The following is a 26442-nucleotide window of genomic DNA, read 5'->3' on the forward strand; positions in this document are numbered from 1 at the left end:
CTTTAATTGAGAGAAATTGCCCCATGATTGAACATTTTTTCCTTGTGTGTTTGGATTAGTTTCCTGAAAGGTGATGATTTCAGTGTTAAACTCCCAATTTGGATGATCCACACAAAAGGTATCTTGGAAACAACTGGTGTCTTAGGCACAATACTACATATGTGTCCATTAATGTATTAAGCAAAACATATTAACTCAATGCCTCTCTTATTTGAAATTCTTAATGACAAGCAACTCCATGGAACATTGTTCCTTTTGCATACTATTATTTCTTTGCTTTGAATGGAGGCAGCATCAATGTTACAATCATTAATGCATCAAAAATAATTTGAGGCACCTGTTGTGTTTTGTTCAGAATTTTAAAAAATACATATTAACAGCACAGGTAGAGTCCCAGGAACAATCAGGAATATGTACCAGGCACTTTGGCTGTCAGCAACACTCTTGCTTTAAGTTGCAATAAAGCAATAATGAAATACAAGGGAATAATTAAATTTAAAGTCCTTAGTGAGCCTTGCTTCTTTGTTCTCATTTTATGCATCAACAGAACCTTATTGAAAAGACCAAGCACATTGTTTGTGTTTGGTTATTTTTAAGACTGCCAAAGGATGAAATGGAGAGAATTGGAGCGTGCTGTGTGGGCGTGTTTGATGGGTTATGCTTAAAAGTGTGCAAGCTACTCAGACCAAAACTGAGCTGTTAGAAATGTCCCTGCAATGATAATAATGTTGACGATCAGATAAAAAAGTTCCACTTTTATTTTTAGAACCCTGTTTTTTGGCACTTGGGTATTGGTGGTTGATTTAAATGTCTCAGTCACCTGGTGTGTCAGGGCTTCCTAACACTTCTGTGGCTCAGCATTTCACTGTGAGCATCAATGCTGTTGCAGTTCACTTTACAGCTTTGTATTAACTTCAGAAACTTCAAAAGTGGCAGAGCTTTGTGTGTAGAAGTTTTTAATGAAAGATTTTAAAGGAGAGGTACAGTTTATGAAAATCAAAAATTTGGTTGAGTTTCCCTCATCTGAAAGATATGGGACCACAATTTTTTGTTTTTGTTTTTGTTTTTACAGATTGTCAGTTATATGATGGTGGAAATAAAAGAAAGGGAAGGACTCTGCTTGCACAAGCCTCCTGCAAAACAAACAAACAGATGTCCCAGGTGTTGTCAGCACATTTTCTGCCCTTTTAACAAAGTAGCTTAGAAGGGAGAGGGGTAGATAAAGGTGCAGCCAATGGGTCACTCTTCACTCATCCTTGCTGTCCATTTCCAGCATGCTTATCCTTCCATTGGAGCCCCTGGTGGTGCACTGAGTTAAACCGCTGAGCTGCTGAACTTGCTGACCGAAAGGTCGGTGGTTCAAATCCAGGGAGTGGAAGGAGCTCCCACTATTAGTCCCAGCTTCTGCCAACCTAGCAGTTCGAAAACATGCCAATGTGAGTAGATCAATAGGTACCGCTTCTGCGGGAAGGTAAGGGTGCTCCATGCAGTCATGCTGGCCACATGACATAGGAGGTGTCTACGGACAATGCCGGTTCTTCGGCTTAGAAATGGAGATGAGCACCAACCCCCAGAATCGGATACGACTAGACATAATGTCAGGGAAAACCTTTACCTTTACATATCTTTCCACGTACTATCATTAACAGACACTGGACAGGTGGGTGGGTGGCTGCAAAAGGTTTCAGTTTTAGGAATATTTTGGATTTCAGATTTCCAAATAAGGGAGGATCAACCTGTATCTGGTGAAGGTTTTCATTTTCACAGGGAGCCCCTGGTGGCGCAATGGGTTAAACCTTTGTGCTGGTAGGACAGCTGACCAAAAGGTCAGCAGTTTGAATCTGGGGAGCGGGGTGAGCTCCTGTCTGTCAGCTCCAGTTTCCCATGCAGGATATGAGAGAGGCCTCCCACAGGATGGTAACGCATCAAACATCCTGGGCAACATCCTTGCAGATGGTCAATTCTTTCACATCAGAAGTGACTTGCAGTTTCTCAAGTTGCTCCTGACATGAAAAAAAACAACAACTTGGGATCCCATGCCCCTAGTCCCAGTGAAGGTGAAGGGATGACTGTATCATTCCTCACCCATTTTTCATGTAACTGGCCACTTTTACTATATTCAGCCCACCTTGGCTTGTGGCTATGGACTTTCATCCTTATGCTCCTCCTCTTCCTTAAACTCCCAGTGGCTATGCAAGGACCAGATTAAGTCCAGTCGGATGCGGAGCAACACTGAGGCATCTGAGGCTAATGGGCTGGCTGGGTGGGGGTGCAGGGTGAGGCAAACATGTGAATCAAAGGTTGGCATTATGCATTAGCTCCTTCTCCTTTCCTGCCTCTTCCTTACACTTCTAGAGTTTGTGGGAGGAAGGTTCCTTCTCATTTGATCTGGATAGAATGCCTTCAGTATTACTGAATGGACAAATTAACATTAAAATTTGCATTGAAGAGAGAATTTCAACGTGTTTGATTTGTAAGGCAGGATGTCCCTGCTGAAATTTCCATTTCTGCCCAACTCTTTAAGAGTGTAGCAACCTTCTCTAGTTTTTGTGAATGGTCACAGTTACTTTATCAGTATCTCTTTCAAGAATTGACATTGGGATTAGAAGAGAAACAAGCAAAGTTGTATTCCTTAAAGCTTTGCTAGGTGTGTAGCTTTGAACATTTATTTAATGCTGTCCATGTCCAAAAATGGGGGGGAAAAGTAGAGTAGCCATGTTGTTTACTGCTGCTTTTCTGACGTGAAGTGGCTTATGGTACTATTTTGAGGGAAAAGATGTATGCGTGTAAGTCCTGCTCGTCTCTCCTATTTCAAGATTTCTAAGCCAAACCCAAGAACTTTGCCGCTCTGGGACAAAGGTTTCCACTTCTTAATCTGATAGTAGTAGAGCAATCTGTAGGAAAATAATCCTGTGCCCAGTGAAAAGCTAATGTTCCATCTTTAAATAGACACTCTAGTGTGAAATGGAGGGTGGAATAAGGCGAGGGAATTGAGAGGAAGCAAGAGTCTTGGAAACAGAAGAATGATAACTCTGGTAGTCAAGGCAAGAAATCATCAGGGACTGTGTGAGAGCTTTAAGGGTGAGAAAGAAGATGAGCAGATGGATAGTGGTGATAACCCACCAGGATTAAGTGACCCTGACAATGCTCTGGATTGCTGGAGGATGCAGAGATGGCTTTTATGTAGGGCAGCATTCAGTCTAGTGATAATGTTTGTGTCATTTGATATTTAGCTTGGATAAATAGATTATGAGGTCTTTCCTAGGTTATGGGTACTGAAATAAATCTGAAAGTGAGAGAGAGGCCCTTCAAGCTGCTCAATGGTAATCTCTTGGCTAGAATGAGGAAGAGGGAATAAAGAGTGGGAATGGTGGCAGGAAAAAAGTAAAGGAAAAGTGTGCTTGCGTAGCACATTAGGCTCTCATCTCGCTTTTCATTGTTAGTGCGCAGATCCCTGCATCTCTTCCTGACCCACTCTTATTATGGTGCCAACCTTATCTTCAGGCCAGTCTAGATGCAATATTAAAGTTAAATGGATTTTTTTCATTTAATGTGTAGCCAGGCCTTTTCATTTATGGGGTTGACTTTTGCCTATTTGCATATTTATGCATTTGATTATCTCCCCCCCAGCCCCCCCAGGAATCTCTAGTCTTCAAGAATGACTCTCTGGCCAGTTTCTAGCAGACCTGGACATAGAGTTCTGCTGCATGACTTAGAGATTCAGAGATAAATTCCTAGGGTTTGTTTTTTTTTTTTGCAGGGATTTGTGTCCCTAGTGCAGGCATGGGCAAACATTTTTGCCTTGGGGCCGCATTGTGGGCTTGACCACGAGGGCCAGGCCCGGGAGGGAGACGGCCGGAGAGAGGGAGGGACCAGGAGAGGATGGGGCAAGAGCCTGGGTCATCCTCAGGTTGTCCTCCTAGCATAAGGACAGGGATACTCACCCCATCCTTATGCCAGGAGAAAAACGAGACATGTGGCAAATGCCCTGATCCTTCTCCCTCGATCTTCAGACTGTCCTCTCAGCTGGGGGAAGGGTGAGACAAGCTTCACCCGAGAGCGCTCCAGAGGGCTCTCACCTGCTGCGTGCCTTCATCCCCCATCCTTTCTGGATTAGGATGTGGCAGGCATCCTTATGCCAAGAGGATAGAGAAAATGAGGGCCTGAGGTAGGTGCCCAGGGGGCCGCATCCAGCCCCCAGGCCTTAGTTTGCCCATGCCTGCCCTAGTGTATGTGCAGCACTCATTGTACACACTTCTAAAAAAAATCAAATCCTCACAAGTGGCGACTGGTGCAGAGAGATCTCAATGAGTAGGGGAGAATGAACCCTTTCCCCTTCAGTGATATTGCTATAACTGTTCCTCTGAAGCTGTTTGGTTTGCACTGGGAATAAATGATCCACTCCATCCTTCATGTTGGTAAATGTAATCATTTAAATATAAATATACATTTCATATCAGTCCATCCCTTTGTCAGTTATTCAACCCAAAGTTGAGCTTCAACAAGACAGTTTTTAAGGAAACAATTGTGGGGTTCTTTTTCTTTTCTGCCACCACTTCCTTTTGAAAATATATATGCACATATATGTGACATGTGTCAGAAAGAAAAAAACAAACAACCTGCATGACAGGTATAGATATTTTAATTAAGGTGATAGATGCCAAGTTACAATTATTTGAGACAATATTCTAGTTTTGTGGTGTTTGATATAGTGTGAGGTGGTTTAATATCAGGGCAGATTACTCAAGTAATCTCTTAAGATGTGATTCTTCTACATTAATGGCTCTTAATACTTACAATTGCATTTCTCTAAGAGGCAAAGTAGTGGTGAGTTCAATAATATATTTATCACACTTTATACCTCTGATCACTAGTCTTCAGCCTATGAGAATCCTTCTCGTCCCTTCCCTTCTCTTTTCTTCTCTTCTCGACTAGTACCCTGAGGCCTGCAAGTTTGAAAAAGGTTCAAAAATCAAAGCTCTGGTAGATTGGGAAATACTAAGAATTAAGGTTACAGATCCCCTGAGCACATACCTGAGGGAATTAATTATTAGTATCCAAGCCAAGATCACAATTTTTAAACACAAAAATCAATTCCTACATTTCTCACAAGTGTTCTTTTCCAACAACCTAATTTAGGTGGTAGTACTTTTAAAAATGTTTTTGCTGTGACACATTGAGAACCAGAACATTTTGTGACCTATAGCAGATCTTTCAGAAATCAATTAATCCTAATCTGCTCTCAGAAATCAATTATTCCTAGTCTGCTTTACCTGCCTTGTGCTTCTAGACTCCTCATGCCATCTTCAAAATAGTTTCTGGGGCTTCTGATAGTTTGTTCTGTTCTACAGTATTTTTGTCATTGCTGCTGAGAATTATATGAAATTATTAGCCATTGTAAAGGAGTGGATAGAACATTATATTTTGACTCAAGAGATGTAGGTTCAAGTTCAAGTTTGCTCCTTGAAGCTATAAAGCTAATCTTTAATTCCTGGATGCCTTTGGGAGTACGTTGGGCACCAGATTCTACTCATACATTTGTTGTAAATGAAGATAAAATGAAGATAAAACCACTGGGCCATGGATGCAGTAGTCTTGTGCATTTTTATGGAATCGTCCATTTTGTTTCATTTGTTTCACAATGGGCACTTTGGGGGCGGTCGCCTCATCAAATACCCTGGCTACATCACAGTTTCCTTGGCCTCTGATTGGTCAAAAGCCCCAAACATCACCTCCTTCTCCTCTGACGCATGCAGAAGAACTCCCTGAAGAAACCTACGCGGCCCAAAAACCAAACAAAGAAACTGAAACAGTGCAACTTTCTCTTTCATTCATCTTTTGTTTTATCCAAAAATGGACTCTTTCGTTTCATGCCATCCGAAAGGACGGTATGAAATGAATACCTGAATGAAACAAATGGAACAAATACTGCACACACCTCTAGGATGCAGTCCTGTACTCCATGGGAGAAGGATGAAATGCAAAGAAATAAACTTTATGCGATGGTAAAAGGGTAATAGTGGTCCCTTATCTCTTTGCTCCAAGCACCACATTCAGTCCTACCTTTTTTGACGACCCTATTGAAGATCATGTTGCTTTTAGGCGTTGTGTGTTGTGAAACTTCGCCACAGTGCTTGGATTCTTATGTGTAATGGACTTTATCTTAGTTTAATGTCTCCCACTGGTTCATCTTCTACTGTTCCTGCTAGGAGAGCAATTAGATCATGCACCAGCCAAATAAGCGACTCACAACCATCTGCTGAGATCTGCTCCTTTTAATATTGCACAGAGATAATCTTTATTTTTGTTTCTTTGTATCCCAAACCACTTCCCTTTTTCTTTTCTTTTCTTTTCTTTTTCTTTCTTTCTTTCTTTCTTTCTTTCTTTCTTTTTTCTTTTTTCTTTTTTCTTTTTTCTTTCTTTTTTTTTGCAAAGCTGGCAGCCCTACCTACTAGTGAAACAGCTTATGGCTTGTTGTGAATTGGAATCAGTTTTAAAGTGCTATGGAATTAGAATCAGTCATTTAGAATAAGTAAGGATCAGTCATTTAATTCTGAGATTAATATTCTAATTTTGGGAGCCGGTTCAGTAGGTGGATCCAGCTTAACTATTTTAAAAGAGCCCCCAGATTGTCTGATGATTACATCATGGTCTTTAAATACTTGTTCTTTTCACAGTTCTAATATGCGTAGTCTTGTTTTATGCCACATATGACTCACACACTTCCATTCTACTATTTGCATATAGTTTAACTTTCTGGTTTTATGATAACTGATATAACTTCTAAACACTGTGAATGAAAAAAAAAATTCCCCTCATAGGAGTTATGTAGATGTATTGCTAACTTTATTTATCAGTTTTGTTCCCATAATGGAATTCCTTAAGTTATGCATTCAGCTCTCCATCACAGAAAAGATTGAATTGCCATTTACATCTGATTGCAAATCTAAATCTCAGCCAATCACTATACTATTATACCTTTCTAAGGCTCAATTGTAAAGTCAGAAGCTTGCAGAAGTGAGGGAATATGAATCCACAAAAAATTGCTGTATAATAATTACTCCAGGAAGAGTCTATTGGAAACAGATAACTGTAGACATTTGAATATACAGTACTCCTGCTTGTTTGTGGCAATAATGTGTTAAAATGATTTTTGATCTTCCTAGCCTTCCAGTATACATCTAGCAAGTTTAATATTATTGCAATTTACCAGTAAGGATATAGGGTTGCTGTGAGTTTTCCGGGCTGTATGACCATGTTCCAGAAGCATTTTCTCCTGACGTTACACCTACATCTATGGCAAGCATCTTCAGAAGAGAGGTATACTGTATTGGAAACTAAGTCAGTGAGGTTTATATATCTATGGAAAGTCCAGGTTGGGAGAAAGAACTCTTGTCTGTTGGAGGCAAGTGTGAATGTTGTGATTAATCACCTTGTTTAGCATTTAATAGCCTTACATTTTCGAAGCCTGGCTGATTCCTGCCTGGGGGAATCTTTTGTTGGGAGGTGTTAGCTGGCCCTGATTGTTTTATGTCTGGAATTCCCCTGTTTTCAGAGTGTTGTTCTTTATTTGCTGTCCTGGTTTTGGAGTTTTTAAAATATTGATAGCCAGATTTTGTTCATTTTCATGGTTCCCTCCTTTCTGTTGAAATAGTCCACATGTTTGTGGATTTCAATGGCTTCTCTGTGTAGTCCGACATAGAGGTTGTAGCGTGGTCCAGCATTTCTGTGTTCTCAAATATAAATGCTGTGTCCAAGTTGGAACATCAAGTGCTCTGCTATGGCTGACTTCTCTGGTTGAACTAGTCTGCAGTGCCTTTCATTTTGCTCGATTGGTGTTTGGGCGCCACATTTGGTGGTCCTTATGTAGACTTGTCCACAGTTGCAAGGTATACAGTAGACTCTTGCAGAAGTGAGAAGATCCCTCTTGTTTGCTGAACGTGACATTTGTTGGATTTTCTTAGTGGATCTGTAGATAGTTTGTAGGTTGTATTTCATCAGCCTTCGACAACACAGTAAGGATATATTTATCTTTACTAATGCAAAGATATTTATATGTAGTACAATAAAAGCATACACATGGACACAAAAACCCACTTTTGATCTTAATTTTGGTCAAAGAGTAAAGATTCTTTATAACAAGTGGTGTAGCATTAAATCAATATGTAAGATTTCTACTTAGAATCATAGAATCATAGAAAGAGTTGGAGGAGACCACATTGGCTATCTAGTCCAACCCCCTGCCATGTAATCTCTGACAGATGGCCATCCAGTCTCTGTTTAAAATCCTCCACACTCCGAAGTAGAGAGTTCCACTGCTCATCAGCTCTTACAGTCAGAAAGTCTTTCCCAATGTTCAGGTGGAATCTCGTTTCCTGTAATTTGAGCCCATTGCTCTGAACTCTAGTTTCCAGGGCAGCAGAAAACAAACCTGCTCTTTCTTCCTCATGACATCTTTTCAATATTTATACATGGCTATCATGTCTCTTCTCAACCTTCTCTTCAGTAGGCTAACTCTTTAAGCTGCTCCTCATAGGGCATGGTCTCCAGACCTTTGATCATTTGGTTCCCCTCCTCTGGATACGCTCCAGCTTGTCAATATACCTCTGGAATTGTGGTACCCAGAATTGGATACAGCGTGATTCCAGGTGAGATCTAACCAAAGCAGAAAAGAGAGGCACAATTGCTTCTCTCAATACTCCTTTTTGATGCATCTCAAATCGCATTGACTTTTTTAGCTGCAGCATCACATTTTTGGCTCATGTTTAACTTGTCCACTAAGACCCCAAGAAATTTTTCACATGGTCTGTTGTCGAGCCAGGCATCACCCATCCTGTATCTTTCAATTTCATTTTTTTTCTGCTTAAGTAAAGTACCCTACATTTCTCCTTGTAGAAACGGTACAAAACCTCAAAAGAAACAGGTGAAACGGGATTTGGGCCCAACTCTACTTATAACTGTATCAAAAAAAGATTATTGCCAGTGGTTCTGAAATGACTTCTGCTAGTTCCTCCAAATACTCTTGGATTTAGTTCATCTGGCTCTAGTGACTTGCCTTTTCATGTTACTTTCTTGTGTAAATAAGGATATGGTGCTTTATATAAGGTATTCTACTTTTTTTGTATCACCATGTACTTGATACTCAGCAGATTGTACCTGCTGGGAATAGTGTTGGCAGTTTCGTAAGTGAACTTGTGAGTTTGGATCTAAATATGTAGTGATCTTCTATAAAGACCCTGAGCAGTACATGCCATGTTTGGAGTGTGGTATTTTCAAATCTGTAACATTTGTGAAATTTTCTGATTAAAAAAAGGTAACTTGCCTGTGCATTCAGTGATTTAAAAAAAACCTCTTGAGAAGAATCATAGAATCATAGAGTTGGAAGAGACCACATGGGCTATCCATTCCAAGCCCCTGCCAAGAAGCAAGAAAATCACATTCAAAGCACTCCCGACAGATGGCCATCCAGCCTCTGCTTAAAAGCCTCCCCCAAAGAAGGAGCCTCCATCACACTCCAGGGCAGAGTGTTCCACTGCCGAACAGTTCTCACAGTGAGGAAGTTCTTCCTAATGTTCAGGTGGAATCTCCTTTCTGTAGTTTAAAGCCATTGTTCCGCATCCTAGTCTACAGGGCAGCAGAAAACAAGCTTGCTCCCTCCTCCCTATGACTTCCCCTCACATATTTATACATGGCTATCATGTCTCCTCTCAGCCTTCTCTTCTGCAAGCTACACATGCCGAGCTCTTTAAGCCACTCTTCATAGGGCTTGTTCTCCAGACCCTTAATCATTTTAGTTGCCCTCCTCTGGACACTTTCCAGTTTGTCAAGAAGGTTGGGTTATTTATCCAGAAGGTTGGGCTGTTTATTTGCTAAGCCTCTCCCCTTCAATTTGGAACGCAGATCAAACCATACTAGCACTAATCATGTTCATGCATCACAACATTCAGTGGCTTGTTGAAATCTAACTTGTTGTGATGAAAGAACCTCTCCATTAACAAGGCCTATTAACTGCCATAACCCTGAGTTCATGGCTTAATGTTGGCTTATGAATTGATTTTGTTGTATGGAGCGTTGTTCAAATGCTTTTCTCTGGGTTGTTTGTCCAACCGAACCTCCAGAAACAGGAGTTGACAGAAGTGTCAAGATCGAAACAAACCAGAATTCATGAAGACAATGCACTTGTTGTTTACAGTGCATTTAATGGTTTAAGCTACAAATTGTAAAAGCATGGCTCATTGTGAGGTGCAAAAGCACTTTTCAGTTACAGCATTTTTGGGCTCGCTCTTCTTCCTTGAGAGAGGTTACAGATATTATTATCAACAAATACCATCCTAATCACCAAGGGTTCTGATTCCATAATGAAATATCTAGAGCAAATGCTCTAAAAGTGGCATGTGTTTACATAGAGCAAATGTAGTACAGATAAAATCCAGAGGAAAGTGAGACAACATTAAAGTGTCTTTTCCTTACCACTTTTTCCTGTGAGTGAAACTGTGGGCAAACATTTTAGGACACCTTGATTAAAAATTCATAGTGCTGCCAGGAAACAGATAAAATTTCCTTGGTGATCACATCCAGCCTGCGGGCTGCCAGTTGGCGTTGCTTATGCTAGGCCAATTTTTTATAGTACCTGAATAATTTTGAACTGTTTTGAGTGTTATTCCTGCCACAATAGTTCTGATATCATTGGTATCCACTTAATTAAGCTTTTCTTAGGAGTGATGAGCTCAGACTTTTTTTTTTAACTCTTTGGCACTATTAAATATTTCATCAACATTGGTTCTATAAAACTGAAACACTTTTCATACCTTTCACCACTACATATTAGAAAAGTGGGCAGGAGGCCTACCAGATGCTTTAGAGTTTTCCTACATCTTAAGAAAAACACTTGGCTATTGTGAGAAGTCTAGTTCAAAAATCTGGAGGTCTATTCTACTCAAGTTGTCATGGGAAATCTCTGGTCTTCAGACAAAATTTCATATGACTGTTGGCACCAAACGAGTTTAAGGCCTTTTTCTGCACAATCTCTGGATTTCTCCCTGTTCGTTCATGTGGAACTCTGTGAAATACAGAAAAGTGGGGATGGAGCGTAGAAGAAAAGATAGATTTACTTCTGCAAATTACATTCATTCCCTGTAGCCCCATGTTTCAATGATTTTTCATAGGAAACATTTTTCCACCTCTGTTCTCAAGCATTATGCAATGTAGAATTTTCAACTTGTAGGACTAGGGGTTGGATTTGGAATACTGCAAAAGTAATGTGTGGACCATCATGGCTTTGTAGCTTTTTTAAAAGGCTATAGTGATAGGTGCGGCCAGTTTGAAACATGGTAGAGGGAAACTAATGAGATTGCAAGAGAAACAGCCAGCTTTAATTCTCCTGTTTTCTGTTCCAGAAAACCACCACAATACGAAATGGTTAGAGGTTATTGGGGGAAGACAGAAAATTCACACACTCCACTTGAGAAACACCTATGTTCCTCCATAGTGTCCACTTTCCCCAAACTCTGAACCAGCTCCTCCTATTCCTCCATTTTACCTTGCTAGAATCTATACTTTAGTAAGCCACCTTGATTCCCAGTTTTGGAGAAAAAGCATTGTATAGATGTTAATTATAACAGTGCCCAAACTTCTGTCTTCATCCTTAACACTAGGTTTACCAGGTGTTCTAGGATCTTACTCCATATAAGACTGATGTAGGATGTCCAAAACTCTGTGTTTGAAATAGGTGCCATCTCGGCACCCACCATACGCCTTATATACCAAATGCATGGGATTTGGTGGCATCACAGCTAACATGACACTCTTCCTCCTCATTGTCCTTAGTTCCCTAGGCTAAACACTGAGCCACAGAGTAAAGTTTTCATCTCACAGTGAGTCATCCCTCATCATGAGATTTGCCTGGGGTTTTGGTTCCTTTAAGACTTGAAATGTCACAGGAGCACAGAGATCCTATGTGAGATCCACCTCTTCAGAGAGTTGAGTTGTCCTTGTATTTGTCTCACAAATCCAATACTGGTTTCCAAAAGACCTGTCACCCAGACCTATACTTTCTACTTGTGCTTCCAGGCTTTCTTGACCCCTTAGGAGTTCTCCAGCCTTCACTGACAACCCACTGTGTTCTCTTTAGCCCCTTAGTCCCCCCAGTCCCAGCACTGGGCTGACATTCCTATTCTTGTTTTAAAATTTTGTGAGCTGTCTTTCCTTTCAGAGAAGATTTTAGGGCATTGTACATAACACCAACTCCATCAACAATGTTATATCTAAACTGAAACTATACAGCTGAGAGGCCTACTGCTCAGACTTTCAGGGTGCCCTCATGGCCAACTATAGCCTACATGTTTCTTTCATTATCCATATTGTTGTTCCTAATATCCCCCACCTGCATCAGCTAGCCAGGTAGTAGCATTGGAGAGTCTCTCTTTTTTCAGATATTTGGGAATGTTTCAAAGGCAAAGAGCTGTTCTCAGCTCCTTATTCTCTCCCCTTTCAAAGGATATATCTTGGGCCCTAGTGGGTCTCAGAGGCATTAATGAGAAAATAAGCTGATTGCTTTGATGTGATGTGAACTTAACTGTAGAGGGAGATTGACAACTTGGTGAGTGTCACTGGAAGTGTCTCAAGGGCATATCTGCTCCTATGAGCACCACATTGCTACCCAGAGTACATAACAAGAAGTATGCAAAGGAATCTTGTTGCACCGTGGAGACTAACCGAGACAAAGATTTTACATCTGATTTTACATCTGATGTCATAGATTTTTATCTACAAAAGCTTTTGCTACTAACTTATTTCTTTCATTTAGTCTCAAAGGTGCTATAAGATTCACTGGGAGATAGAGTGGGGTATGATTAAAGTATTATTATTATTATTATTATTATTATTATTATTATTATTATTATTCCTTTGCAATACTGATCCAGGCTAACCCAGCTATGTCTATAAATAATATTGCAAGAAGAGCTAATGTGGATAAAATCAAAGACAAGTCATTGCTCATGGGAAAATGCACCTTCTATCTTGTGCTCCCAACAAATGATATATAGAAGCATATGGCTTTTGATACTACAGGTGATGTGTAGCAGTCATTACTGATGAGTGTTGATAGTCCCACCCTCCCAACTTTCAGTGACTACCATAACTCCCTATGTCAATCACTATGCCTTCTACAAATTTCTCAAAGATAAATACTATGACTGCTTTAGGGGAAGGTTGACAACTTGCTTAGGTATGTGAACTAGGAGTAATGACATTTTGATAAATACATGTTCAGTTGCAGGCAACTATTCAAGGTTCTGTTATCGATCTACATTGTCCTTTGTGGCTTGAGTCATGAGTAAGTGAGGGTCAACTCACTGTCATAGCTGCTTTGATGAATGGTGATGGGTCTGTCTTTTTTCTTGTCGTCGTTGATGATGCTTTACCTATATATTAGAAGGAGAAGCTGTTCACTGGAGGGTCTTTGGCTCACAATTAGTTTCCCTCATTGGTTTGTCAGTGGCAGAAACTTTTGACATTCAGGACAAAGTGTGAGGATTATATATTACTATGGCTTGTACTCTCCTGGCTGATTGAAGAGCGTGTGATTAACTGTAATGTGATTTAGAAGTCTGTTTGGTTTGTCATTTGTCAATAAGCAATATATTTTTGTAACATAGAGAGCCAGGGATCACATTTTTAAAGGTTCTCTCATAAATTTCCAAGTAAAAGGTTTACCTTTACAAGAACATGATGATTATTGTTGCATTTGTGATTATACTTTAGAGCAGTGGTGCCGAATAAGAACTCAGTTGTTGTATGTCCAGAGACAAGATAGGCCATGAATTTTAAAATGTCTTTGCTAGTTATTTGTGGTGGTCATGGAGAATGTGTGGTCCTTCCTATGTTGTCTGATTGCAAGTCCCATCACTCCCAGTGATCTTAGCCTGTAGAGCCCTACCCATATTAAGTTAATTTTATATGCAATATTTTAACAATGTTGTGCCTGAGACAAAGTTTGTTTTTATTGAGTTATTAGAAAGCAGAAGGTGTACTATCTTAGCCATCCACGTGTACAGTTTTAGATTTCAAAGTATGTTGGATTTGAAGATCCTGGATAAGTACCGTGTTTCCCCGAAAATAAGACAGTGTCTTATATTATTTTTTACTCCCAAAGATGTGCTAGGTCTTATTTTCAGGGGATGTCTTATTATTCCATGAAGAAGAATTCACATTTGTTGTTGAACAAAAAAATGAACATATATTATATACTGTACAGTAGTTGTCATCACAAACCAACATAACTAAACCAAACAAACTGTGACTCCTGTCAAGAATTTCTTGTTACTACCATTATTTCCATATACAACTGGTATGTACATTTACCAATCCCTGCATGCTATGGTGTTTTGTTTGGCTGGTGCCGGGCATGCTTCCAAACAAAAGCTTTGCTAGGTCTTACTTTCAGGGGATGCCTTATATTTAGCAATTCAGCAAAACCTCTGCTAGGTCTTATTTTTTGGGGATGTCTTATTTTCGGAGAAACAGGGTACAGGGCAGAACTGCTCAATGCCTTCTTTGCCTCGGTCTTCTCACAAAAAGAAAGCCATCTTCAACCTCAGCAACATGGAATGGACGAAGGATTGGGGGAAATCCAACCCCAAATAGGGAAACAAGTTGTCCAGGAACACCTGGCCTCTCTAAACGAATTCAAGTCCCCAGGGCCAGATCAGCTACATCCAAGAGTATTGAAGGAATTAGCGGAAGTTATTTCAGAACCACTAGCAATTATCTTCGAGAGTTCTTGGAGAACGGGAGAAGTCCCAGCAGATTGGAGGAGGGCGAATGTGGTCCCTATCTTCAAAAAGGGAAAAAAGAACGACCCAAACAATTACCGTCCGGTCAGCCTCACATCGATACCAGGCAAGATTCTGGAAAAGATCATCAAGAAAGTGGTCTGCGAACACTTAGAAACAAATACGGTCATTGCTAATAGTCAACACGGATTTACCAAAAACAAGTCATGCCAGACTAATCTGATCTCTTTTTTCGATAGAGTTACGAGTTGGGTCAATACAGGGAATACTGTGGATGTAGCCTACCTGGATTTCAGTAAGGCCTTCGACAAAGTCCCCCACGACCTTCTGGCAAATAAACTAGTAAAATGTGGGCTAGACAAAACTACGGTTAGGTGGATCTGTAATTGGCTAAGCGAACGAACCCAAAGGGTGCTCACCAATGCGTCGTCTTCATCATGGAAAGAAGTGACAAGTGGAGTGCCGCAGGGCTCTGTCCTGGGCCCAGTTCTGTTCAACATCTTTATTAACGACTTAGACGAAGGGTTAGAAGGCACGATCATCAAGTTTGCAGACGACACAAAACTGGGAGGGATAGCCAACACTCCAGAAGACAGGAGCACAATTCAAAACGATCTTGACAGACTAGAGAGATGGGCTGAAACTAACAAAATGAAGTTCAACAGGGACAAATGCAAGATACTTCATTTCAGCAGAAAAAATGGAAATCAAAGATACAGAATGGGGGACTCCTGGCTTGACAGCAGTGTGTGCGAAAAAGACCTTGGAGTCCTCGTGGACAACAAGTTAAACATGAGCCAACAATGTGATGCAGCAGCCAAAAAAGCCAACGGGATTCTGGCCTGCATAAATAGGGGTATAGCGTCTAGATCCAGGGAAGTCATGCTCCCCCTCTATTCTGCCTTGGTCAGACCACACCTGGAATACTGCGTCCAATTCTGGGCACCACAGTTGAAGGGAGATGTTGACAAGCTGGAAAGCGTCCAGAAGAGGGCGACTAAAATGATTAAGGGTCTGGAGAACAAGCCCTATGAGGAGCGGCTTAAAGAGCTTGGCATGTTTAGCCTGCAGAAGAGAAGGCTGAGAGGAGACATGATAGCCATGTACAAATACGTGAAGGGATGTCATAGGGAGGAGGGAGCAAGCTTGTTTTCTGCTGCCCTGCAGACTAGGACACGGAACAATGGCTTCAAACTACAGGAAAGGAGATTCCACCTGAACATCAGGAAGAACTTCCTCACTGTGAGGGCTGTTCGACAGTGGAACTCTCTCCCCCGGGCTGTGGTGGAGGCTCCTTCCTTGGAGGCTTTTAAGCAGAGGCTGGATGGCCATCTGTCGGGGGTGCTTTGAATGCGATTTCCTGCTTCTTGGCAGGGGGTTGGACTGGAAGGCCCATGAGGTCTCTTCCAACTCTACTATTCTATGATTCTATCATTCTATGAGTATACTCAACCTGTAATTATACTGTATATACTCATGTATAATTTAAGGACAGGTTTTAGGCCAAAAATGTGGCTTTTGATATGACCCAGGGATATGTTGAGAGTTGTTCCATGGAAATTGGAAAGCATCAATGATACCTCAAGGGGCCTGCTGCCTTTGCTTCACTCCTGATATTTCTTCACTCAGGCATTCAAAAAGACCATGGGGTTGTGTGCTTTATTTAAATGCTCTTGGGATGGACTGGACTCTCATCTTTCTACACTCTACTCTGAGAAGGAGATGGTTCCTTCTATAATAAGAGTTAAGGTACAGTACTCAAATTGACCCATGGACACATCAACCTGAAGTTTTGGGGATTGCTTTTGTGACTAAAATTTCTAGACTTACTCTTGAGAATATAGGGTAACTTGCCATGACATATTGAAACCGAAATATACATTTTTCACTATAACTTGATTAAAATGTTTGTTTTTTTAAAGGCACCGTAATTACTTGAAATTTTGATGTTTAGAACAGGGCTATCTAGCAATAGATTATTTGAGATAGGATAAGATAGCATGAATTGGGGTATGGGAATGGGAAAAATGCTTTAACTGTTATTAAAATTCTAACAAGAGACTGCATCAAAATCGGTTAACACAGACTATGCCCTAGAGACAGATCTCCAGGAATAAAAAGCCAGATATAATTAAATCTATGGAAGGTTTTAAAACATTTTTTGTTCTCTAACAGACACTATAAACACTTTATGGGGTTCATAAACTTGACTGACAAGCAGATTTCTTCATACCTTTAGGGAACACAAGTTGAAATGAGGGCAAAGCAAACTGTTATTGCAGTTGTGAGCAAATTGGAGATGTACCAGTCCCACACTGGTAGAATGCCTTCAGTGACCAGTACATTTAAAGTACAATGGGGGAAAGAATATGGCAAAAAAAAAAACCCCACTAAAATGCCAGCCATGCCCCACCTTAGCACTACTGTCACTGCCTACAAATTTCAGCAGTGTGGTGAGTTTGACTACAATGATACCTGATCCTGTTGACTGCAATGATACCTGCTGGACAGACCACAGGTTAATCTGATCCATCATGGCTATCTAGATCGTCCCCAAACACAGACTCCACGGAAGAAAAACAAGGTGCAAAATGAACACTCAAGCCCTTCAGGAGCCCTCCAAACGAGCCCTTCTCCAAAGAACACTCAAGGATCATCTACCCACAGAACACCCAGAAAATGTTGAGAAACATTGGAACAAACTGAAGACCTCCATCATCACAGCCTGTGAAGAAACCATTGGATACCAAACTAAGAAACATCAAGACTGGTTTGACGATAACGACAAAGAAATCCAATAGCTAATTGATAACAAAAGGAAAGCCTTCCAAACATGGCAGAGAGACACCAACTGTGCTGCTAAGAAAAATATCTATGCTAGTGCAAAAGCTGAGGTCCAAAGAAGGATGCCACCATCATCACCCTTTTAAAGAAAGGGGACAGAACAGACTGCGGGAACTATCGAGGTATCTCCCTTCTAACTTCCACTGGGAAAATTCTCACAAGAATCCTTGCAAACCGCCTTCTCCCTGTTTCAGAAAACACCCTCCCAGAATTCCAGAACGGCTTCCGTCCCTCCAGAGGAACAGTGGACATGATCTTCACTGCATGACAGCTCCAAGAAAAATGCAGGGAACAAAACCAACCTCTGTACATGACATTCATTGACCTTGCAAAGGCATTTGACACAGTGAATAGCAGCGCTCTCTGGACCATCCTCCAAAAAATCGGGTGCCCTGACAAATTTGTGAACATCCTGCGGCTCCTCCATGATGACATGATGGCAACAGTCTTGGGCAGCAACGGCTCTCAAAGTGACCCATTTAAGGTGGAATCAGGTGTCAAGCAGGGATGTGTCATTGCCCCCACCTTATTTTCCATCTTCATCGCTATGATACTTCACCTTGTTGATGAGAAGCTTCCCATTGGTGTGGAAATTATCTATCGGACAGATGGCAAGCTATTTAACCTCAGCAGACTGAGAGCCAAAACCAAGGTCACCACAACATCTGTTATAGAACTCCAATATGCCGATGACAATGTAGTCTGTGCGCACTCAGAAGAAGACCTACAAGCCACTCTAAACACCTTTGCAGAAGCATACGAGAAGCTCAGCCTCTCATTGAACATTGAGAAAACCAAAGTGCTCTTCCAACAGGCACCAGTTAATCCCTCTGCAATGCCAGGAATACAACTTAATGGTGTAATATTAGAAAATGTTGACCATTTCCGCTACCTTGGCAGCCACCTCTCTACAAAAGTCAACATCGACACTGAAATACAACACCACCTGAGCTCTGTGAGTGCGACATTTTTCAGAATGAAGCAGAGAGTGTTTGATGATCGGGACATCCGTAGAGATACCAAGGTGCTTGTTTATAAAGCCATTGTCCTCCCAAACCTCTCTACGCCTATGAAACGTGGACGGTCTACAGACGTCACACTCAACTCCTGGAGCGTTTCCATCAGTGTTGCCTCAGAAAAATCCTGCAAATCTCTTGGGAAGACAGGCGGACAAATGTCAGCGTGCTGGAAGAAGCAAAGACCACCAGCATTGAAGCGATGCTCCTACGCCATCAAGTCCGCTGGACTGACCCTGTTGTCCGAATGCCCGAACTCTACTCCGAACTTAAGAACAGGAAACGTAATGTTGGTGGGCAGGAAAAGAGATTTAAAGATGGACTTAAAGCCAACCTTAAAAACTTTGGCACAGACACTGAGAACTGGGAAGCCCTGGACCTTGAGCGCTCTAATTGGAGGTCAGCTGTGACCAGCAGTGCTGCGGAGTTCGAAGAGGCAGGAATGGAGGGCTTAAAGGATAAACGTGCCAAGAGGAAGGCCCGTCAAGCCAATCCTGACTGGGACCGCCTTCCACCTTGAAACCGATGTCCTCACTACGGGAGAACATGCAGATCAAGAATAGGTCTCTTCAGCCACCTAAGAACCCACCCCCAAGACACCTGTCACGACCCAGGCTGCAGGGCACCAATAACCATACACAGAGGCCAGAATCTATCTAATATCTTTATTAAGGAAATAAGTAAAGGCAATAAAAATAAGTGTAGAATATAGTTCAGAAGAAGACCTTTCAGGAAAGGTCAATTATAGTCCAGGAAAACAATGTCCAATATAAAATATTAAGGTCCAAAGTTGTAATCCAGTAACCGAAACACTCACTTTGCCAAGCAAAGTGAGGGGAGATGACAAGGTTCTTAGTCCAAGAAACTTGATGTAAGGCTAGGAAGTAAACTTGATTCTTGGAACACAAGGCTTGATACAAGGCAACAAGGTACGAGGAACAGGGACAAGATCCGTGGTAAATACTTGGCAAGGTCCTGGAAAGCAAGGCAAGGTCCTGGAAAGCAAGGCAAGGTCCGTGAAGCAAAACAAGGCTGGAAACGTGAACGAAGGCTTGGAAACGGGAACGAAGGCTTGGAAACAGGAACGAAGGCTTGGAAACGGGAGTAGCGCTGTCCACACACAACCTACTCCAGTAGCTGACGAATTGACTCCGCAAAATTCCTACGGGGCGAAGAACCTAAATAGGGTCTCGTTTTCCCACCAAAGAACACTTCTCTGGGGAACCAGAACCGAAAGTCAATCTCTGTGTCCAGATGCATGACTCCCTAAAGTTTCTCATGAAAGCAGTCTTAATCAGCTGAATGCCTGGCTGCGATTCTCAGGCTTCTGCGATTAGCCTGTTGAACTCCTTTTTGTTGTTGATAATAGTTACGGCGAGATAATGGGGGAGATTTTGACTCAGGGCTTGTTTGGCAGATTTCTGGAAGGCAAACCTCCTGCAGGTGCAAGGGCTCTAATTCAGGCTGGGAAAATTCCAATTCTGGCTGAAACGGTGGAAAACCCAAGTTTTCCTCTTCATCTGTCACAACAGCGCTAGGAACGGGACTACATGGCCCATGAGTCATCACAACACCAAAGATGGAAGACAATCCTCCTCGAACTACGAGGGATTGCCTAAGTAACTAAGTAGTAAGTACCTGATCCTCTTAACCAAAGTGTTGCTGCAGTATTCTCATTGAGAGAGTTGCAGTGTAAAAACAGTAAACCAACATTTCTGGCCTATCTCATACACTTTGGCAGCAGCATCCATTCCTCTTTGACAACCTTTGAGACCTATCACCCTGAGTTGGAATTAGATGAAAGTTGAAAAGTCTGTTCCCCAAGAACCCCACCATTAGCTGAAAATTTTTTGCACTAGATAGTAGGGACACCAATAACTATCATCGCCACCGCTGAGCTGAGAAACAACACGTGACAAAAAGAACAGCACCAGATACGAAATTGACCCTGAAAAGAGAATTAGAAAAGTATTGGTCTTCTGGCTAGTCACATCAACAGGACTCATGTGCTTTTTGGCAGCCCCACAAAGTCCAAATTGCAGGCATCCTGATTACAGAAGTTGATTTTGGAATAGGTCTTTCTTCTAGTCTGCACACAATAGAAGATGGGACTTGGAGGAAGAAGTAAAAGTAAAGGGAAAGACAGACGAGTAATGCCCAGAATTTGGAAGAGCAAAAATGTGTTCTCAAGGTGCATGCACCCCAAGAACTTATTCTTGGGTTGCTGGTGCAGTCCTCACCATCAGAAAGACCTAATGTCTGAATAATACTTTACCACATGCACATGAACACAGTATTTTCCTTGACTGACTGAGCCTTTCCTCAGATAGCCAAAAATGGCTGTTTTGTCTAATGCTGTGAGAGATAAGTGCATTCAACTAAATGCAGCTCAGGCTACTGAGCATCAACCTAACATTTAAAATGACAAGCATAATTAAAATACTTTTGCAGTCAAATTTGAATAGCAATATTGATAACAGTTATAGCATGTTGCACGTTGCTAAGAACTGCCATTACATTATTTCCTGTTGAGATTTTACTTCTTTATTTCGGGTATTTATTATTATTTATTTATTTGATAAAGAGAGTTCCACCTTTCACAGTTTGCAATCTTTTTTACTTGATCAGTAATGCTGAACAATAGCAAAAATGCAAACTATATTTTATTTTTTAAAAAACTCCTTTTGAGAATAGAGGGCAGTTTCCAAAGGTATTAAAACTTCATTACAGTGTTCAAAAAATCCATGTAATATGAAACTTGAGACAGATTTTCATATCCTATTGGCTGTGTTTCATCCTTTTGATTGTTGAAATAGATTATCATTGCACTTTAATGTTCAAATTATTTTTCAAGTCACACACTGAAAATGAAATGGCTATTAGGGATATTTTCAGGCTTTTGCAAAAGATCTTACAAACCTTCAGGTTTGAATTTTAATATTTACTGCTGTCCAGAAATTAATAGTAATTTCTTGACAGTAAGAAGCTTAGCTGCAACACGTTATTTAACAAGAGTGAAATCATATTTATAACACATAAAAATACACATACAAATTACAACAGATATTGCCACTTCTCCCCCTCCCCCCAATGTAATTATAATTTGTACTCATTATTTTAGTAGTGCTAAAATGCTTGAGGAGCATTTTGGGGAACCTTAATAATTGGGATTTGGCTCCAGGAACCCCCACAGATACCAAAACTCATAAATGCTGGTCCCATTATGGATACAACTGTGTAGTAAATGGTACCTGTTATATAGAATGGCAAAATCAAGGGCTGCTTTTTGGATTTTAGAAATATTTTCAAGACATGGATGGTTGATTTCATTGATATTGTTGACCTCATTTTAGGAGGCAACCCCTGGCAGTGACACCAGGAAGATACCTGTTGGCAGAAACCCAGGCAAGTGATTTACCTGAGCTGCCCATTTTAAGTAAGTTCCTGCTATGGTGAGCATTCAGATTAGGCCCAATTGAAATTAGCCAGCAAGCAAGGAAAGAAGGTGATTTTCAGCCAAGGAAGATTTTATTATCTGCAGATAAGATGCTAGCTAGTGATACATTCTCAAAGTAGATAGCATACAGAATACAGTTTCATAGCCCTTTTTATACATAGGTTGCAGCCAAGCCTCTAATTCTGACCAGTCACAGAGAGGGGCTTGGTTGGCCAGTGTGGGCTGGGAACAAGGGATGATTAAGTGTCAATGAATGGGGTTTCTTTTACTGAACAGGAAAAATAACAAAGTGATTGAGGGCATTTTCTGGCCCTACCCAGGAATGTTATTGTCTTATGAGATGAATATGGCATGGCCAATTAATAGGGCTGGCTGGCGATTCCAGACTCCAGAAAAACAAAACATCATATAGTAATACAATCCTGCAAAAATGACAGAGGATGGTTTTGGCTGTAGACATGCTGATTTCCTTCCGATGTGAGAGGTCCCGTTCATCAAAGGTGCAGGTGGTGAAATTGGTTCTTCCCCAAGGGTGGGGAGAGGTGATTGCCCTGCCTGGGTAAGCTATTGTGTTACAATGTCCAGATGAAGTGCAAGAGATGGGTGAGGTTGGGAATTGATGAGGAAATTCCCAGCTTGGTTTCTTTTCCCCAGGCTATGCAATTGTGTGGGATGCAAGACATCTTTGGGTTCAGGAACAAGGGAAGGAATGGGGATCTCAGGAGCATAAAACATTAGGTTAACACAACATATAGGCAAAATAGGAACACATAGGAAAAGACATGGAGCATTTAGGGAAAATTATATACATGAGAGACATAGTTTTCCAAAGTACCTTTAACAAGCCAGGCTTCCCAGAGGGAAAAGGGTAAGGAAGGAAGTCAGAATGGAAGAAAAGGGGGAAAGGAAAAAAGAGTGAGGAAGGAAGAAAAAGGGGGAAGAAAAGGAGGAAAGAAAAAAAGTGAGGAAGGAAGAAAAAGGGAAAAGGAAGGAAAAGAGGGAGGAAAGGAGAAAGAAAGGAAGGGAAGGAGGAAGAATGGAAGGAAAGGAGGGGGAGGAAGAAGAAAAAAGAGGGGGGGGGAGGAGACTTCAGTGAGTGGGGACCTGGCCCAGGTAAACTAGACATCCCAAGGACCCAGTGCTGGTTTTCTCATGCAACAACACAGAATATGGCAGGCAGACTGTAATGACCGATTGGGTGGTGGTTGTGGTTTTTGCATCAATAGAAAATAACTACTTTTTGGAATTTTGCAAATTTTTATATCACTTAATAATAAAGTAATTTTCCAGGTTATGGTTTTGGACCTTTTTGAAAGCATAAATCTCATGGTAGCTTGCATAAGAAAAATGTGCAGTAAGAAATAATTTGCAATCAGCATAAATATATCAGTAAAACAATATACGTTTTGAGTCTAACAAACTGAAATTCCTTTACAATTTTGAATATCAACGGAAATATCCAATCTGGAGCTTGAGAGTGCGTGCTAGGCAGGAAAGCTGCGGCTGAATTGTTGTATCTAAAAGTACAGCATTCTGTTTCACATGGTGGCTAACCAGATGTTTTTGGCTATGAGGTTAGATACCTTATCTTATTAAATTGTATGTGTATGCTTTTCCCCCAAGCTCTTACTGATGCAGCGAACACCCTCTTGTGTATGAAAGATGGTATTTTGCCCTAAATCTCACAAAGGCACCAGATTTTGTCTGATGTTGGAAGCTAAGCAAAGTGAGCTTGGATCGGAGATCACCAATGAATACTAGGGGCTGTAGGCTATGTTTCAGAGGACCAAACTGGCAAAACAATCTCTGAGTATTCCTTGCCTAAAAAGCATATGAAAATAGTGGGATTGTCATACATCAACAGGTGACTTGAAGGTGTGCTTGCACACTGTAGTACATAGTTTGGCTGCAAGCAGATAGCATGTTGGAAATACGTTCATTATTGGTATATTGGATAAAAACAGCAAATCTAAATGGGCAGAATGAGAGAAAATCCTTCTCCTGGCACGCAGGATAAGCAGGAAGTGTTTTGCATATATGCAGCTTAAAGAGCCCTTGTAGGCTCTATTTATTTTATTCAAATGTAATTTAAAATTTCTGACAGTGGCAGCTGTCAGGGAGCAACTGGGGGATGGGTTTTTCAGTGCTTTCCGAGAGCATTATATCTCCGCATGTGCAGAACTCTATAGCCACTGTAAAAGCAGACTCCAGTGGAATAATTAAAAGCCATTCATTCAATACTCCTTTTAAGTACTAAAATAAGCTCTAACAATTGGCCAATGAATAACCTGCAGTGAAATCTGATAGCCTGGAGGGGGAAATGGAGAGAGAATGAAAGCAGGGTTGATCTCCAGTCAGCAAGATGTGAACTCTGCAGGTACTTAACAAATCAGGTGGAAAAGCTGAGGTTTGAAAAGAAATCAATTCGAGTGAAAAGAAGGCATTTATCAGTAGTTTGATTAAACAATACAAACATGTCATGAGGAGAATTGGAAACTTTTCTAATGGCTCAGTGAATCAACCAGCCATAAACTGGGGTCACCCAAACTTGCTTTGTACTAAATGGATTAAGATAGCATTGTCCCAATCTAGACATGCCAATTCAAAATGGCAGCGAATTGAGACTGAGACACATACTGTATTTGAATATATATGCATGTCCTATAGATGTCAGTGTTTGGAATTAAACTTATAAATTAAAAATTAAGATGAAATAGCCAGACCAGAATCAGAGCAGCTGGACATGTTCTACTCCAGGAGCATCCATGGCTCAATGATAATAACAAATAATGAGACAATGCAGGAAGTTACCTAAAATAACTATCTTGAAGACAAGAAGTATCGCTGTAAGGCCCAAACAACATATTCAGAAATATATGAAAATACAAATAACGTAGTAAAGGTAAAGGTTTTCCTCTGACATTACGTCTAGTTGTGCCTGACTCTAGGAGTCGGTGCTCATCTCCATTTCCAAGCCGAAGAGCCAGTCATGTAGCCGGCATGACTGCATGGAGCACCGTTACCTTCCTGCCAGAGCAGTACCTATTGATCTAGTCACATTTACATGTTTTCGAACTGTTAGGTTATCCAAAGCTGGAGCTGACAGCGGGAGCTCATTCCGCTCCCTGGATTCGAACCACCAACCCTTTGGTCAGCAAATTCAGCAGCTCAGTGGTTTAATCCACTGTGCTACCGGGGACTCCATAACATGTAGTAGTGTCAGTAATATACAATTGGTATTATAGTAATGGTATGTCTACAAATACAAACAAACACCTGTGTGTGTGTGTGTGTAACTTCAATGTTGGACTTCTGCAATGTGCTGTACATTGAGATATCTCTGAACCAAGTTTGGAAACTCCAAAGTTGGTTACAGGAACAACGAGGAGCGAGCATATTACACCCATATTAAAGTCACTCCACTGGTTGCCAATAAGTTTCTGGGCAAAGTACAAAGTGTTGGTTTTGACCTTTAAAGTCCTAAATGGTTTGAGTCTAGAAGGGATCACCTTCTCCTGCACAATTTGTCCTTTAGGACATTTAGGTTCGATAGAGAACGCTTATGCCAATCAGCCAGAACCCAACTGGCAACAGTTACCCAGAGGACCTTTTCATTGGCCGCCCCAAGACTGTGGAATGACTTGCCAGAAGAACTCTGACAGTTAAATGAGGTGTTGGAATTTAAAATGCAATTGAAGACCCATCTCTTCCAGCAGAGCCTACCTAGCCAACTTTCATGAGTTTTGATTTGCATTCTATTGCTACTATACATCAATTCTGTACCTGTGTTTGATGCAAGTTTTTAGATTTTTGTGTTTTTATCTATGTAATTTATTTATATATTTTATTTTCATTTGTTTTTGACTTTGTTGTATCTGGCCTCGAGCCATCAGGAGAGATGAATAAATTATTTATTTATTTATTTATTTATTTATTTATTGTTAGGCTTCTTGCAGTTCTGCAACAGCTTGCATGGGGGCGGGGGGATCATTCTTATTCCTGATGTTGGTTTTACCCATCTGGATGGACAATGTTGATTGAGCTAAATATATGGGGGAAAGTCTGACCCTGTATAAACTAGCTTCATACACACTTGAGTATATGTAGAGTGAAAAGTATTATAGAATATCAGGCACAATTTATTCTGCTGTAAAACAATATATTTGTTTGAATGTATGTCTTCTTTTAAAAAATACCATTAGTCTTTGAAAAAATATATTCTAAATTGGATTTCCGTTTAATTTGTGACCTTGGGTTTACATTATTATTGGCTTTTCTCATGTTTATGTGAAGCAAATGTTAAATAAATTGATTTTTAATGTTGATTATT

General features: G+C 40.8%; 1 protein-coding gene across 3 annotated transcripts in view; it reads left to right on the forward strand.

The window, feature by feature from the left end:
- The window catches only part of ptprg (protein tyrosine phosphatase receptor type G), a 746780-nt gene that overhangs the window by 337959 nt on the left and 382379 nt on the right, over positions 1 to 26442 (forward strand). The gene's annotated exons all lie outside the window — the stretch shown is intronic.

This window comes from Anolis carolinensis, chromosome 2, assembly GCF_035594765.1.
Source record: "Anolis carolinensis isolate JA03-04 chromosome 2, rAnoCar3.1.pri, whole genome shotgun sequence".
NCBI lineage: Eukaryota > Metazoa > Chordata > Lepidosauria > Squamata > Dactyloidae > Anolis > Anolis carolinensis.